This window comes from Lolium perenne, chromosome 3, assembly GCF_019359855.2.
Source record: "Lolium perenne isolate Kyuss_39 chromosome 3, Kyuss_2.0, whole genome shotgun sequence".
NCBI lineage: Eukaryota > Viridiplantae > Streptophyta > Magnoliopsida > Poales > Poaceae > Lolium > Lolium perenne.
In genome coordinates this window covers 38629294-38645543 of record NC_067246.2, presented here as the reverse complement: position 1 = coordinate 38645543, position 16250 = coordinate 38629294, and the positions used below count along the sequence as shown (strand labels likewise).

General features: G+C 41.9%; 1 long non-coding RNA gene across 5 annotated transcripts; it reads left to right on the top strand.

Moving 5' to 3' along the window:
- The first annotated feature begins 8658 nt into the window (after positions 1–8658).
- Positions 8659–12279, top strand: LOC127340720 (uncharacterized). Of its 5 annotated transcripts, none has more exons than XR_011754745.1 (6): positions 8659–9498; positions 9600–9843; positions 9920–10014; positions 10113–11175; positions 11323–11414; positions 11622–11828. It is a non-coding gene; the product is annotated as an uncharacterized lncRNA (long non-coding RNA). The 5 variants fall into 5 exon arrangements; XR_007874800.1 differs by having other exon boundaries at positions 8659–9843; positions 10113–10212; positions 10656–11175; XR_007874799.1 differs by having other exon boundaries at positions 8659–9843; positions 10113–10829; positions 10986–11175.
- Positions 12280–16250: the final 3971 nt, after the last annotated feature.

Here is a 16250-nt window from a genome sequence, read left to right as displayed (position 1 = left end):
TCCCCTCTCCGGCAGGGTGTCGGAGGCGATCTCCTGAATCCCCCGAGATGGGATTGGCGGCGGCGGCGTCACAGTAACTTTTCTCGTATCGTGGCTCTCGGTACTAGGGTTTTCGCGACGGAGAGAATATATAGGCGAAGGGGCAGAGTCGGGGGACGCTCGAGGGGCCCTCCCCATACGGCGGCGCACCCAGGGGTGGGGCCGCCCCCCCTAGGGTGTGGCCGCCTCGTCACCCCTCTTCGTCTCCTCTTCGGACTTCTGGAAGGCTTCGTGCAAAATAAGACCGTGGGCTTTTGTTTCATCCAATTCCAAGAATATTTCCTGTGTAGGATTTCTGAAACCAAAAACAGCAGAAAACAGGAACTGGCGCTTCGGCATCTTGTTAATAGGTTAGTGCCGGAAAATGCATCAAAATGATGTAAAGTGTATATAAAACATGTGAGTATTGTCATATAACTAGCATGGAACATAAGAAATTATAGATACGTTTGAGACGTATCAAGCATCCCCAAGCTTAGTTCCTACTCGCCCTCGAGTAGGTAAACGATAACAAGGATAATTTCTGAAGTGACATGCTACTATCATAATCTTGATCAATACTATTGTAAAGCATATGAAGTGAATGAAGTGATTCGAAGAAATGGTAAAGATAATGACTAAACAACTGAATCATATAGCAAAGACTTTTCATGAATAGTACTTCCAAGACAAGCATCAATAAGTCTTGCATAAGAGTTAACTCATAAAGCAATAGATTCTTAATAGAAGGTTTTGAAGCAACACAAAGGATGATTAAGTTTCAGCAATTGCTTTCAACTTGTAACATGTATATCTCATGGATAGTTGTCAACATAAAGCAATATAACAAGTGCAATAGGTAAACATGTAAGAATCAATGCACACAGTTGACACAAGTGTTTGCTTCTAAGATAGAAAGAAGTAGGTAAACTGACTCAATATAAAGTAAAAAAGGCCCTTCGCAGAGGGAAGCATGGATTACTCATGTGCTAGAGCTTTTTATTTTGAAAACATGGAAACAATTTTGTCAACGGTAGTAATAATTCATATGTGTTATGCATAAAACCTCCTATAAGTTGCAAGCCTCATGCATCGAATACCAATAGTGCTCGCACCTTGTCCTAATTAGCTCGGATTTCCATGGATTATCATTGCATTACATATGTTTCAACCAAGTGTCACAAAGGGGTACCTCCATGCCACCTGTACAAAGGTCCAAGGAGATAGATCGCATTTGATTTCTCAGTTTTGATAGATCTCAACTTGAAAACATCCATACCGGGACAACATAGAAAACAGATAATGGACTCCTCTTTAATGCTTAAGCATTCAACAACAGATAATATTCTCATAAGAGATTGAGGATTAATGTCCAAGCTGAAACTTCCACCATGATACATGGCTTTGGTTGGCGGCCCAATGTTCTTCTCTAACAATATGCATACTCAAACCATTTAATCATGATAAATCACCCTTACTTCAGACAAGACGAACATGCATAGCAACTCACATGATATTCAACAAAGGTGTAAAAAGTTGATGGCATCCCCAGAAACATGGTTACCGCTCAACAAGCAACTTATAAGAAATAAGATACATAAGCGACATATTCAATACCACAATAGTTTTTAAGCTATTTTCCCATGAGCTATGTATTGCAACGACAAGGAATGAAATATTAAAGGTAGCACACAAGCAATTTACTTTGGAATGGCAGAGAAATACCACATATAGGTAGTTATGGTGGACACAAATGGCATGAGTTTTGGCTCAATGTTTTTGGATGCACGAGAAGCATTTCCTCTCAGTACAAGGCTTTGGCTAGCAAGGTTGTTTGAAGCAAACACAAGTATGAACCGGTACAGCAAAACTTACATAAGAACATATTGCAAGCATTATAAGACTCTACACTGTCTCCTTGTTGCTCAAACACTTTACCAGAAAATATCTAGACTGTAGAGAGATCAATCATGCAATCCAAATTTCAACAAGCTCTACGGTAGTTCTCCACTAATAGGTTTAAACTACATGATGCAAAAGCTTAAACATGATCTATGAGAGCTCAAAACAATTGCCAAGTATCAAATTATTCAAGACCATATACCATTTACCACATGAAGCATTTTCTGTTTCCAACCAAATAGCAATCAACGAAGCGGTTTTCAACTTTGCCATGAACATTAAAGTAAAGCTAAGAACACCAGTGTTCATATGAAAAAGCGAAGCGTGTCTTTCTCCAACACAAGGAATGCTAGGATCCGATTTTATTCAAACAAAAACAAAAACAAACAGATGCTCCAAGTAAAGCACATAAGATGTGACGGAATAAAAATATAGTTTCACTAGAGGTGACCTGATAAGTTGTCGATGAAGAAGGGGATGCCTTGGGCATCCCCAAGCTTAGATGCTCGAGTCTTCTTGAAATATGCAGGGATGAACCACGGGGGCATCCCCAGGCTTAGACTTTTCACTCTTCTTGATCATATTATATCATCCTCCTCTCTTGACCCTTGAAAACTTCCTCCACACCAAACTCAAAACAAACTCATTAGAGGGTTAGTGCATAATCAAAAATTCACATGTTCAGAGAGGACACAGTCATTCTTAACACTTCTGGACATTACCCAAAGCTACTGAAAGTTAATGGAACAAAGAAATCCACTCAACACAGTAAAAGAGGCAATGCGAAATAAAAGGCAGAATCTGTCAAAACAGAACAGTCCGTGAAGACGAATTTTTTCGAGGCACTTAACAGGCTCAGATGAAAAAGCTCAAATTGAATGAAAGTTGCGTACATATCTGAGGATCACGCATGAATTTTTTCAGCATTTTACGAGTTTCTTACAGAGAGATCTACTCAAATTCGTGATAGGTAAAAATCTGTTTCTGCGCAGGAATCCAAATCTAGTATCAACTTTACTATCAAAGACTTTACTTGGCACAACAATATGATAAGGAGAGGTTGCTACAGTAGTAACAACTTCCAAGACACAACAAAACAGTAGTAAAATAAATAAAACAACATGGGTTATCTCCCAAGAAGTGTTTTTCTTTAACGCCTTTCAGCTAGGCGCGGAAAGTGCAAATCAAGTATTATCAAGAGAAGAAGCATCAACATCATAATTTGTTCTAATAATAGAATCAAAAGGCAACTTCATTCTTTTTCTAGGGAAGTGTTCCATACCTTTCTTGAGAGGAAATTGATATTTAATATTTCCTTCCTTCATATCAATAATAGCACCAACAGTTCGAAGAAAGGGTCTTCCCAAAATAATAGGACAAGATGCATTGCATTCAATATCCAAGACAACAAAATCCACGGGGACAAGGTTATTGTTAACCGTAATGTGAACATTATCAATCCTCCCCAAAGGTTTCTTTATAGAATTATCAGCAAGATTAACATCCAAATAACAATTTTTCAATGGTGGCAAGTCAAGCATATCATAGAGTTTCTTAGGCATAACAGAAATACTTGCACCAAGATCACATAAAGCATTACAATCAAAATCATTGACTTTCATCTTAATGATGGGTTCCCAACCATCTTCTAACTTCCTAGGAATAGAAGTTTCAAGTTTTAATTTCTCTTCTCTAGCTTTAATGAGAGCATTTGTAATATGTTTTGTAAAGGCTAAATTTATAGCACTAGCATTAGGACTTCTAGCAAGTTTTTGTAAGAACTTAATAACTTCAGAGATATGACAACTATCAAAATCTAAACCATTATGATCTACAACATTCTGAAAAATTTCAGCACTTTTATCACAAACAGTTTTAGCAGTTTCAGGCTATTTTGCACGCTTTGTACTAGGAGTAGAAACATTGCCAACACCAATTATTTTACCATTGATAGTAGGAGGTTTAGCAACATGTGAAGCATCAACATTACTAGTGGTGGTAATAGTCCAAACTTTAGCTACATTATTCTCTTTAGCAAGTTTTTCTTCTCTTTCGCACCTAGCATGCAATTCAGCCATCAATCTAATATTGTCATTAATTCGAACTTGGATAGAGTTTGCTGTAGCAAATGACTTAATATCTTTATCTTCATTAGGCATAACTTTCAATTTTAAAAGATCAACATCGGAAAGCGAGACTATCAACCTTAGAAGCAAGAACATCAATTTTACCAAGCTTTTCTTCAACAGATTTATTAAAAGCAGTTTGTGTACTAATAAATTCTTTAAGCATGACTTCAAGACCAGAGGGTACACTCCTACTATTGTTGTAAGAATTACCATAACCATTACCATTATTAGAAGGATATGGCCTATAGTTGTTACCAAAATTATTCCTATAAGCATTGTTGTTGAAATTATTATTTTTAATGAAGTTCACATCAACATGCTCTTCTTGAGCAACCAATGAAGCTAAAGGAACGTTATTAGGATCAACATTAGATCTACCATTAACAAGCATAGACATAATAACCTCAATCTTATCACTCAAGGAGGAGGTTTCTTCAACAGAATTTACCTTCTTACCTTGCGGAGTCCTTTCGGTGTGCCATTCAAAGTAATTGATCATCATATCATCAAGAAGCTTTGTTGCAGCACCCAAACTGATGGACATAAAAGTACCTCCAGCAGCTGAATCCAATAGGTTCCTTGAAGAAAAATTTAATCCTGCATAGAAGGTTTGGATGATCATCCAAGTAGTTAGTCCATGGGTAGGGCAATTCTTTACCAAATATTTCATTCTTTCCCACGCTTGGGCAACATGTTCATTATCCAATTGTTTAAAATTCATAATGCTACTTCTCAAAGATATAATTTTAGCAGGAGGATAATATCTACCAATGAAAGCATCTTTACATTTTGTCCATGAATCAATACTATTCTTAGGCAAGGATAGCAACCAATCTTTAGCTTTTCCTCTTAAGGAGAAAGGAAACAATTTTAGTTTTATAATATCCCCATCTACATCCTTATAATTTTGCATTTCACAAAGTTCAACAAAATTATTAAGATGGGCAGCAGCATCATCAGTACTAACACCATAAAATTGCTCTCTCATAACAAGATTTAGTAAAGCAGATTAATTTCAGAAAATTCTGCTGTAGTAGCAGGTGGCGCAATAGGAGTGCATATAAAATCATTATTATTGGTGCTAGTGAAATCACACAACTTAGTGTTCTCAGGAGTATTCATTTTAATAGTAATAAAAACAAGTAAAGCAAACTAAATTAAGTAAAGTAAAACAAGTAACTATTTTTTTTTGTGTTTTTGATATAAAGAAAGCAAACAGAACAGAAAATAAAATAAAGTAAAGCAAGACAATAAACAAAGTAAAGAGATTGGATGTGAGAGACTCCCCTTGTAGCGTGTCTTGATCTCCCCGGCAACGGCGCCAGAAAACAGTCTTGATGGCGCGTGTTGCACACGTCCGTTGGGAACCCCAAGAGGAAGGTGTGATGCGCACAACAGTAAGTTTTCCCTCAGAAAGAAACCAAGGTTATCGAACCAGTAGGAGATGAAGGCCACATGAAGGTTGTTGGTGGAGTGTAGTGCGGTGCAACACCAGGGATTCTGGCGCCAACGTGGAACCTGCACAACACAATCACAATACTTTGCCCCAACTTAACAGTGAGGTTGTCAATCTCACCGGCTTGCTGTAAACAAAGGATTAAACGTATGGTGTGGAGAATGATGTTTGTTTGCGAAGAACAACAGAGAACAGAGATTGCAGTAGATTGTATTTCAGATGTAAAAGAATGGACCGGGGTCTACAGTTCACTAGTGGTGTCTCTCCAATAAGATAAATAGCATGTTGGGTGAACAAATTACAGTTGAGCAATTGACAAATAGAGATGCACATACATATCATGATGACTACTATGAGATTTACTTAGGGCATTACGACAAAGAATATAGACCGCTATCCAGCATGCATCTATGCCTAAAAAGTCCACCTTTGGGTTAGCATCCGCACCCCTTCCAGTATTAAGTTGCAAACAACAGACAATTGCATTAAGTACTGTGCGTAATGTAATCAACACAAATATCCTTAGACAAAGCATAGATGTTTTATCCCTAGTGGCAACATCACATCCACAACTTTAGAACTTTCTGTCACTGTCCCAGATTCAATGGAGGCATGAACCCAATATCGAGCATAAATACTCCCTCTTGGAGTTACAAGTATCAACTTGGCCAGAGCCTCTACTAGCAACGGAGAGCATGCAAGATCATAAACAACACATATATGATAGATCAATAATCAACTTGACATAGTATTCAATATTCATTGGATCCCAACAAACACAACATGTAGCATTACAAATAGACGATCTTGATCATGATAGGCAGCTCACAAGATCTAAACATGATAGCACAAGAGGAGAAGACAACCATCTAGCTACTGCTATGGACCCATAGTCCAAGGATGAACTACTCACGCATCAATCCGGAGGCGGGCATGATGATGTAGAGTCCTCCGGTGATGATTCCCCTCTCCGGCAGGGTGCCGGAGGCGATCTCCTGAATCCCTCGAGATGGGATTGGCAGCGGCGGCGTCATAGTAACTTTTCTTGTATCGTGGCTCTCGGTACTAGGGTTTTAGCGACGGAGAGAATATATAGGCGAAGGGGCAGAGTCGGGGGACGCTCGAGGGGCCCACCCCATAGGGCGGCGCGCCTAGGGGTGGGGCCGCGCCCCCCTAGGGTGTGGCTGCGTCATCGCCCCTCTTCGTCTCCTCTTCGGACTTCTGGAAGGCTCCGTGCAAAATAAGACCGTGGGCTTTTGTTTTGTCCAATTCTGAGAATATTTCCTGTGTAGGATTTCTGAAACCAAAAATGTTAGAAACAGAACTGCGCTTCGGCATCTTGTTAATAGGTTAGTGCCGGAAAATGCATCAAAATGATGTAAAGTGTATATAAAACATGTGAGTATTGTCATATAACTAGCATGGAACATAAGAAATTATAGATACGTTTGAGACGTATCAGCCGTTTTTCGGGGGCCAGATTTTTGCAAATATCCGGCCCCGGATAATCCGGCCTAAGCCTACCCAAACGGTCATATTTCGATGGGAGGGGGTATTTAAGCCCCCCTCTTCCTCCTTGGGCTGTTACCTCTTCCCCTTTGTGCTCTCCACCATTGTTGACCTTGAGAGCTTCCCCTTTCCCTCTACTCCTCCTATGATTCTTGAATCTTTTTGAGGGAAAATGAAGAGGAGATCTAGATCTACATTCCTACCAATCAAATCCCTCTCTTTGTGAGGGGAATCCACTAGATCTAGATCTTGGAGAAATTTGGTGTTCCTCCTCTTATTTGTTCTTCCTCTCTTATTTCCCCAATAGCTTTTGTAGCTTTGTTGGAATTTGAGAGAGAAGGACTTGAGCATCTTTGTGGTGTTCTTGCCATTGCATTTGGTGCATCAGTTTGAGTTCTCCACGGTGATTCGTGGAAGTGAAAGCAAGAAAGTTGTTACTCTTGGGTTCTTGGAACCGTAGACGGATTTGAGGCCTTTGTTGCGATTTGTTGGGAGCCTCCAATTAAGTTGTGGATGCGTGCCTCAAGCTTTATGTAAGGCCCGGTTTCCACCTCGAAGGAAATCCCTTAGTGGAACCGTGACCTAGACCTTTGTGGCGAGGGTCACCGGAGAATAAGGTGAGGCGCCTTTGTGGCGTTCGGTGTGTAGTGTGAGTACCACATCTTGGGGTGAGGCCTTTGTGGCGTTGGTGTACATCGAGCAACCACACCTCAAGGTGAGCCTCTTGTGGCGTTCGGGAGCACTAAGCCACCGCACCTCTCCAACGGAGATTAGCACTCGTAAGAGTGTGAACTTCGGGATAAATCATCGTCTCCCGCGTGCCTCGGTTATCTCTATACCCGAGCTCTTTACTTATGCACTTTACCTTGTGATAGCCATCGTGCTTGAAGTTATATATCTTGCTATCACCTAGTTGCTTATATTGCTTAGCATAAATTGTTGGTGCACATAGGTGAACCATAGTATATAGGTTGTGGGCTTGACAAAGTAAACACTAGTTTTATTCCGCATTTGTTAAGCCCATCTCGTAAAAGTTTAAACCGCCTATTCACCCCCCTCTAGGCGACATCTGTGTCCTTTCAATTGGTATCAGAGCAAAGTCTCTCATTCTTAGGCTTCACCGCCTTGAGAGTAAAGATGTCGGTTAGGGGATTAGCGCACAATAACTTGTTTATATTTGATGGCACAAATTATGATCTATGGAAAATTTATGTGCTTAATATTTTGCGGGATATTCATGAACAAACCCTTGTACATCCTATACCGGCGCCAAAAATTGTCGACGTGTGTTGCCTCATCTGCGAAGTAGTCGTTGTGCAGCATGGTATGCCCCTCCATCCTCTGCCGGGGCTTCGACTTCTTTCTCCCCGGCTTTGATCCTCCGCGGCGGGGCCTCTTCCGCTTCTCCGCCTCCGCAACAATCATGTCCTGGAGGGACGCGATGATCAGCAAATGCTCCCGGATGTCATCGTCGAAGGCTTGCTCGTCCTCCAGCAGTCGGACAAGCATCTCGTCGTCGCTATCCATGTCTGAAGAAAAATTAATGGTTAAAATTGCGTTGCGGCAGACGAGGCAATGAACAGCGGCCAAACGCGCCTCCCTAACAAGTCGTCAAATACCTTGTGTGCGCATAGGTGGGGCGGATTTGACGTCGCGTTTTAGGACGCGCCGGCGAAGCGGCGGCGGCGAAAAGGCTGGCGAGAGAGCCAGCCGCGACGACGGTGCCGACTCTCAAAAGAGATCAACCGTTGAAACGGCTAGCGGCGGCGGAGAGGTGGGAGGCGCGGGAGGGAAGGCGCGACGAGAAATAAAAGGCGCGAACCAACGGTTATGGAAATAGTCGCCTACAAGTGGGAGCCCGCGTCGCTTTTCGTTGTGTCCGGCGTGCCCGGAGCGTCCCCTGTCTAGCGGGGATGGGCTCGGGAGCCAAACACCATATTGGGCTGCGCCGGACAAAAAAAAGGCTTTGGGGCACGCAGATGGGAACGTTTTTTTATCGCACCCCAAATCCATTTGGAGGACGCTTTAGGGGATGCGGCTGAAGATGCTCTAATTATTATATATAAAGGACAGCTGATTTCAAGCCCTTTCCTTAATTTCGCCACTGTTCATGGCTTGATTTTCGTTCTCCCTGTCCATACATACCATGACACGTATCCTGTTTGCCGATCTCCTTCTCATGTGCTGGTAATCGCTTTTTTTTCAAAGATTTTGGTGACCGGCTACCGGTATGTGCAGGTTTGGTGATCTATATGGTGGAGATCTCCGGTCTCCCGTAATTTTTGGCCACGAAAATCTCGAACATTCGGTCAAAGCGGTAGTCGTAGGTGAATAAAGCGGTGGCAATTAATCTGCACAACCGTTTTGCCCTCACTCCCTATTTTTCTCTCTCATCTGTTCTCTTCCTCCCATTACCGCCGGCCATATCCTCCTGCTAGGTCCGGCGACCCGTACCGCCATTCTGCCTACCGAGGCAGCTATCAGGTGCACGCCTTCCTCTCTCTCTCCCAAGGAAGCTGATGGTTTGGAGGAGAAGCTCAGCAGGCCTGCTCTCTTTTCTTATAGGACTTCTTCCCCAATTCCAGGGCAAGCGGCAATACCGGCGTCTGGCCCTGGACGCGTCCTGGCTCCGTCGCGACCGGAAGCGGCCGCGTCAACGGGATGCGGTGCAGGATCGTGAAGGAAAAAATCCGCTGGGTCGTTCTACGTTCTCCTATCCCCTTCCTTATTTTGCGTCTAATCTTATCTTCTTTCTACAGCGATGGTGGCGGCTGCCGGCGGAGGATTCAAGGTAGCGGGGGAGGACATGCATCCGTCGAGGAAAAAAAGGTCAGCGGCTATTGCAGGGATGTCTTATCCTCTCCTCTTTCTCTCTCATGTGGGTGACCTCCATTCCTTTTTGTAGAGGCAACGTCTGAACCAGGGGAGGAGAATAGCAGAAGAACGTGACTAGGAATCGGAGTGGCTGCACGCCGGCGAGCAGCAGAATGATAGACTATGGTTCGTTCTCCTGTTACTCCTATCCATCTCTCTCTCTTGCTTTTCAGCGCCCGTGGGTCCTGCTACATGCTTCATCATCTCCTCCTTTCTTTCTGTAGCACCGGCTCTGTACACTTCTTCTTCCCAGTATGAGGAGGACGACCTGGAGCCTACCTTGCCTTGGATGTGTTCAGCTTTCAGATCATCAAACACTCTAAGGTTCCCATGTTCTTTTATTTTCTCATCCGGATACACGGTACAGGTTTTGCTGCAAATTGACAATGTGTGTCCAATATATTTTCTTTATTTCTTCATAGTTTCTTCTATGAATTGCAGATCAGATCCTCCTTAGTTTATAGTTTACCCTTTCATGATTTCATCCCATTTCCCTCCTACCACTAGCTACAGAAGGCAGAAGTCAACCCTATAAGAGTATACTGAGCTATGACGAGAAAATGGTGCTGCAATTGTTGGGCTAGCTTACCTCATGAATTGCTTTGGAATTTGATTGAATTGTTGAACTTTGACGGTGTGCTTTGGTTGGTTATTTTGCACCCTTTGATATAAATGCTGCTGTGACACAGACTTCAGATTCTACACTGAACGGTGATATGCTCTCAGTCCAACTAAGAAACTAATGCATTTCGTATTCATAAATTCAGGTGTTCTGCAGATTTAAGAGTAGTTTGGCTACATGGGACAGTGGGTTCACATTGTTGTAATTATTTCAGTTTGAGTATGCAGTTCCACTCACAGGCAAGCAGCCAAGAATCCGACTATTGTTCTGTTGGACGCACTTGGTTGCTTCCTCTCCATCAGCGTCATCCGTTTTAGAGGTCAGATACTCATTTTTTAGATTGGAGAAAGGCAAGAACCCAAACACATGAAAGCATAGAACCAATATGTGGATAACTCATTTGTGTAAGATTAATGGATTTCTGAGAAATCGGTTGTTGGTTTCTTGCTCTTTCTCATCTAACAATAATTTTCAGGTCACTGATCACAACTTTTTAAGTTAGTCACTCTGATTTGACACTGCGGCGGCGGTGTTGTTGAGAGAGCCTTGCTATGTAGGGAGGCATTATTTACCGTGGACTAAAGATGGTTGGTGGGATAAAGGAAAACACAAGTGATGCATTATCTATGGGGGCAGACATTCATCCTACATCATTGAGTTACTATGTAGGTCCCTCTATCTTGGACCAGTAAAGCGTATATGCTCTTATTTCGTTACTATATGGGTTTATGTTTCTTTTGAAGATAAGATGGACTAGGTACCTACCGTCTAACAGAAAGTTGCCATTTGAGTCGATCCATGTTTTCATGCAGATTTCAGAGCATGTATGCAGTGGAAGAAGAGCACATCCTTCGAATCTGATTTTGGGTAGCTTGATCTATCAAGAGAATAATAGAATGACAAGGTAATTGTCCGAATGTTTTTTCCATCTTTTTTGTGATACCTGGAGTTTCTCCAATATGACCATATGGTGTATGTTGTTGTTTATGGACCAGGAAACTGAAGTAGTGAGTCTATAGATGCTGAATTCACATCTATGCCTGCCTTTTGTTTTGCCGATTTGTCCGTGTCTCATTGGTCTCATGCAAATTTCCGTTTTCTTATTCTCTAGGTAACTGGACAGAAAATGCCCTTCTACAGTTCCCCGATCAACCCAAGAGCGTTAAACCGTTCTGACAGTGCCCCGTCCAGTTAAGATGCATCTACAATAGAGTATAATCGCAGAACTATAAAATTTATTCTGAAAAGAATGTTGTACTAACAATTTCAGTTCTGATGTGCTTTGGTCTATTTGGTGTGGTTGAGAAACGAATTCAACTTTCAGAAAATAAGCTGGACAAGCATTGATATAATCTGGAACAAGGTGGTGGCAGATGCTAGAAGATGACCGAGCATTGATATAATCTGGAACAAGGTGGTGGCAGATGCTAGAAGATGAGCGATGCTTGCAATCATTCTCACACTTCAGTGCTCGACATGAACCTGAACCTGCTACTGGTAGCAGAAACAATGTGCGAATTATTGTGAATTGTGCCTACATATGAACTATGCAAGTCTCATGAAGATGTTGGAGCGATCCCCTCTTATAAATTAACTTTTCAGCTGGTTTTTCTTAAATCTCATGTGTGTGTTTCGCTTGATGGGTCAGATTTAATATCATTTCTGTTTTTTTCTTGATGGTTGAGATTTAGATTTGTAACTGAATGTTGTGTGAGATCTATTCTGGTTACATATCAATGGAACCTGGGGCGACCTCTATTCTAGAAACACTGCTGGCGAAGACTTCAATTGCTGGTGTCATAACCATACAAATACATCTAAATTAAAAGAAACAGAGCATAAAAAGAGAGTACCTTCTGAATTGGTTTTTGATGTTGCATGTTTTGATCATCCACAGCTTATGGTTTTGTGGCGACATCACATCTGAGCAATCACACTGTTAGTCTGGACTCGATTTGGCCTGCTGGTGCCTGCCGGTGGTTGCCTAAGTCCAGCTCCTCTTCCTGCAGCTCCAGTGCCACCTTTTCTCTACTTTGGCCTCACAAGCAATATGATGTCTTGCTATTGCTCTCAACGACGCTGCTCCACGTCTCCCCGCCAGCAGTGCATGTGGCGACCGTCGCATGCGACGATGACCGGCACAGCGCGCTCTCCTTCGCCCTTGAGCACGTACATACTTGGCCCTTGAGCTCTGCACATCAATGATGAGGCTGAGCTTTGGCATAGTGAGCCTTACCGGCACCATGCGTGCACGCTTTCAGCCACCCAACTACATCCTGGTCATGGCCGCTGGCAAGCTAAGCTCATGACTGGGCACTCCCCACCGCAGCGGCGGCTCATGACTCAGACTCCGAGCACGTGCCCGGCCATTGCGCTTTGCGGGAGTCCCGTCTGCTTGGCCCGCCTCGCCAATGCCACCATGCTATCACTGCGATAGCAGATTTCGACGGCCACACCGACGTGGGTCGGATCTTAGAGAGGAGAACGGGGATAAGGATGGAAAGGCACCTAGACTAAGACAGATAGTGATGGCCTGATGGGTCGTGGTAGTGGCAACACTCGCCACATTCGGCCTCACGGGCTCACAGTATGTGCGTGACATGTGTAGGTGATATGGACTGGTGTAGGTGACATGTGTTACCCTATTTTTATCTCCCTATCACACTTGAATAATTCAATAAATATAGCTGACAATAAAATTAACCTCATCTTCATTTTCGTTATTCTATTAGTACTATCTTATTTACTGAACTTTCTAAAATATTGATTTACCCTTTTTACGAAGGGAAAATGTTCCTTCATAGATTTAATACAATCTTATTCTTCTTCCAACCTAATAGCTTGGAATATGCTAAAAAAACTCAATTGCTTCGAAAGCAAATTACCAAGATTCGTATGTAAAAGTTAGACATTCCTATTTGTAGGTCATTTAAGTAAAGAAATATTCATTTGTATTATGAAAAAAAAAACACTTAAGTTCGATAATCAGTTGTACAAATTGATTTACTTTACTCCATGTTCTGGTTTATTTTAAATAGCATATGCTCATGGGTTCTAATACACAACTTCACAACAGATAACATGAAATTGATAATTGTGTTTTGCCTAATAAGCTCAGATTTGCAATTTAAGTTCACAAGTTTGAGAGAATCATACGTGCAGTGGGCTACACAATCAACCTTTCTCTGTTCTCGATCTATCAAGCCCAATTTTGAAATTTTTAAGTCAAAATTATAGATATAGTTTGTTCGTTACATTCAACTCTTTTGTCCTCGCATGCCGTCGCATGTATAACTGCTTTGAATTTTCAAATCTATTTCACACCACTTATGATTTCTAAGGGCAAGTATAATATTTCATAAATATCTGCAACTATTAAGACACACAACCGAACTCAAGTACTTAGCACCTTCTGAAATAGTCGTAAAAAAAAGTAGCACCACGGGCGCGGCGTGCCGCCGCGCCAATGCGTCCTAGTACCATTAAAAACAACAACCGAAGCTCCCATGAAAGATCCCTGGCTATCCCTGCAAATGACCCCGACCGCTTCTCGGTTCTACGTTTTGGTCGTAGTTCAATTTTGCTACACCATCTGGAGGATGCAACCAACGCCTTCTAGTCCCACTTGGTACTCTATCAGAGCTGTGAAAGCTATACCCGGGAACCAGATTATAAACACGTTCGACGTCTCTTAGTTAGGCCATGTGGTACAATACCTGATCATATTTGATTCCTAAAAAAGTTTAAATTTTTTAATATTTTTTTAATTTTTCTAATTATAGGGTTGTGTGACAGCCAGAGCTCCTTTGTATTTTCCCGTTCGATGTCTTTTTTTTTAGGTAAAAACTTATATTAAACCGAGCAAGCAAGCCGCCTCATTAAAAACCTTCCAGTCCCCTTCGGTACCCTGGTAAGGAAAAGAGTGCATAAAAAACTTGCTGCCCCACATCATAGTACAGTTACATCGAACAGGAGAGCAGGAAGGATAAAGCTAGGGGGATCGTCGACCCAATTAGAGCTAGATCTAGTAATAAAACTATCCCTAGCTAAATCATGAGCTACTGTATTTGTATCTCTCCTACAATGTGAAAAACCCACTGTCCCTATGCTTGCAGCTTGAGCTAAGATATCCGAGTATATAGCAGTAGCCTCATTCCACATGCGATTTTCACCTTTACAAATTTGGATAACCTCAATTGAATCTGACTCCGCTTCGACCGAGTTACACACCAATCGCCCTAGACTTAGTCTCGATCGAGAAGGCCGCGTCAACATTCAGTTTCAGATTGCTAGCACATGGTTTTAGCCAAACATGTTTCTTAACAGATGACTCTAGGGTCATAGCCTTTCCTGAATTTGATGTAATAGCCCTGATAGAATTAATACAGTGGCGGACTGGTGGTACATGATCTCCATGTGATTGGCGGCGACGAAGCCACCAAATATACCAGCATCCCACAGCCACCAATTCTTGTATTTTAAGTCCATTATAGCCAGACACAGCCACCTGAGGTGATTTAAGAATAAGCTTTAATGCATGTGACCCTGAACGCCCATCACTTGTTGCTCTGTCTATTAAATCCGTTATTCCAAGTCCTTCCCAAATCTGAGCAGCTCTCTGGCATTTAAATAACATGTGCATGATATCCTCCGCTTCCAGGTTACAAATCGGACAGAGATCAGACGTACCAATATGTCTTCGAAAAAGGATAGCTTTTAGGGGAATGATTCCGTGCATAATTCTCCAAGAGTGAATTTTTACCTTTGCAGGGACCGCTAATTTCCAAAGAATTCTCCATCTTGGATTGTTGAGGGAGGTACCCGTAATAAGAGAACGACATGTAACTGTTGGAGATATGCCCAAGAGGCAATAATAAAAGTGGTTATTATATATCTTTATGTTTATGATAAAAGTTTATATACCATGCTATAATTGTATTAACCGAAACATTGATACATGTGTGTTATGTAAACAACAATGAGTCCCTAGTAAGCCTCTTAACTAGCTTGTTGATTAATAGATGATTAGTTTCATAATCATGAACATTGAATGTTATTAATAACAAGGTTATATCATTATATGAATGATGTAATGGACACACCCAATTAAGCGTAGCATAAGATCACGTCATTAAGTTATTTGCTATAAGCTTTCGATACATAGTTACCTAGTCCTTTTGACCATGAGATCATGTAAATCACTTATACCGGAAAGGTACTTTGATTACATCAAACGCCACTGCGTAAATGGGTGGTTATAAAGGTGGGATTAAGTATCCGGAAAGTATGAGTTGAGGCATATGGATCAACAGTGGGATTTGTCCATTCCGATGACGGATAGATATACTCTGGGCCCTCTCGGTGGAATGTCGTCTAATGTCTTGCAAGCATATGAATAAGTTCATAAGAGACCACATACCACGGTACGAGTAAAGAGTACTTGTCAGGAGACGAGGTTGAACAAGGTATAGAGTGATACCGATGATCAAACCTCGGACAAGTAAAATATCGCGTGACAAAGGGAATTGGTATCGTATGTGAATGGTTCATTCGATCACTAAGTCATCGTTGAATATGTGGGAGCCATTATGGATCTCCAGATCCCTCTATTGGTTATTGGTCGGAGAGAAGTCTCAACCATGTCTACATAGTTCACGAACCGTAGGGTGACACACTTAAGGTTTGATGTCGTTTAAGTAGATATGGAATATGGAATGGAGTTCGAAGTTTTGTTCGAAGT